Below are 1,667 nucleotides of genomic sequence, written 5' to 3'. Positions count from 1 at the left end.
GACAGGCATGGGGACGCCCTCAGAATCGAATCCCAGAATCGAATCCCTTCGAAGCTTCTCGACAGTGATGTGAATTTTTTACTCCTTAAGGTAAAATAAGCGACTTTCTGCACGAGTATTTCTGTTAAAAAGAACAAGATGCCTGTGGGCTCCTGTTGAAGCAACTCCTTCTATGATCCAGTTCCTGTTATTTGGTAAAAACATGAGTCTTTAAAGCACTGTGGAGAAAGTGCCTGGGTTGTTTTTATTCCTAGTCCTTTGTGGATGGACCTCAGTACTTTTACTACTTGGTCATTTTTAATATATGCTCATCTTATAAATCGCATTACTTGAAATAAATCAGTAAGCGAACTTAATGAGACCTACCAAACTACACTTAGAACATTGAAATTCCCTTCCAGTGAAAGATAGAAATTTGCCAGAAATTTAATGTTTTCCTTATGAGTGCTTAGATTTTATTTAAGAAAGAAAGAAGATGCATGGGTGGTTCAGTGGTAGAATTCTCGCCTGCCACATGGGAGGCCCGGGTTCGATTCCCAGCCCATGCAGTTCCGCTTCATTCGGGGCTCCAGTGGCGCAATTGGTTAGTGCGTGGTACTTATACTACACAATGGAGTACTACGTAGCTGTTAGAAAAGATGAAGTCATGAAATTTACATACAAGTGGTACTACATGGAAAGTATCATGCTAAGCGAAGTGAGTCAGAAAGAGAGGGACAGACACAGAAAGACTGCATTCATCTGGGGAACAACATAAAGTAACAAAATAGGAGACTAACCCCCAAGAAGAGCCGAGATAAGTACCAGGAGGTTCACTCCATGGCTTGGAGGCCAGCCGCACATGCTAGGGGAAAAGGGAGCTCAGATAGAGAAGGGAGCACCAAATAAAGGGTGTTGGAGGATCCTCCCAGGATGGGAGATGCGTGATGAGAGCAGACTATAGACCAAACATGATTGCCACTCAATTCCTCTTTTGCAAACCACAGCACCCAAAAGGAGAGAGAGAAAAAAAAAAAGGAATGCCCTGCCACAGAGGCAGGGTGGGATGAGGGGGATGGGGGTGGGAGGGATACTGGGATCCATGGTGGTGGAAAATGGGCACTGGTGGAGAGATGGATGTTAGATCATTGTATAATTGAAACCCAAGGACAAAAATTTGTAAGTCTACAACTATACCTCATGGTGTTTTACTAATAAACATTTTAAAAAAAGAGAAAGAAAGAAAGAAAGGTTTTAAGGAAAGTAAGCAAAGCTTATTTATTTTAATGCTAAGGGCTGGAGCAATAGCACAGCGGGTAGGGCGTTCGCCTTACACGCGGCCAACATGGCCGACCCGAGTTCGATTCCTCCGCCCCTCTCGGAGAGCCCGGCAAGCTACCGAGAGTATTCGATATGCCAGACACAGTAACAACAAAGTCTCCAATGGAGACGTTACTGGGCCCGCTCGAGCAAATCGACGATCAACGGGAGGGCCTTTACCTTTACCTTTATTTATTTTAAAAGAATACTTAGTATATTTACTATGCAGTGTGATTTTTAGTTTTAAGCACCAAAAAAAAAAACCACTCTAGGGGCTGGAGCAATAGCACAATGGGTAGGGCGTTTGCCTTGCACAAGGCCAACCCGGGTTTGATTCCCAGCATCCCATATGGTACCCTGTGCATAGC

At 44.0% G+C, this 1,667-nt stretch overlaps 1 non-coding gene across 1 annotated transcript; it reads left to right on the top strand.

The window, feature by feature from the left end:
• The first annotated feature begins 477 nt into the window (after positions 1 to 477).
• Positions 478 to 548, top strand: TRNAG-GCC (transfer RNA glycine (anticodon GCC)). Its single transcript has one exon. It is a non-coding gene; the product is annotated as a tRNA-Gly (tRNA).
• The last annotated feature ends 1,119 nt before the right edge of the window (positions 549 to 1,667 follow it).

This window comes from Sorex fumeus, unplaced genomic scaffold (assembly GCF_029834395.1).
Source record: "Sorex fumeus unplaced genomic scaffold, SorFum_2.1 ptg000177l, whole genome shotgun sequence".
NCBI classification, from domain to species: domain Eukaryota; kingdom Metazoa; phylum Chordata; class Mammalia; order Eulipotyphla; family Soricidae; genus Sorex; species Sorex fumeus.
Note: the sequence above shows the minus strand (reverse complement) of the source record. Positions and strands in the feature narration are given on the sequence as shown.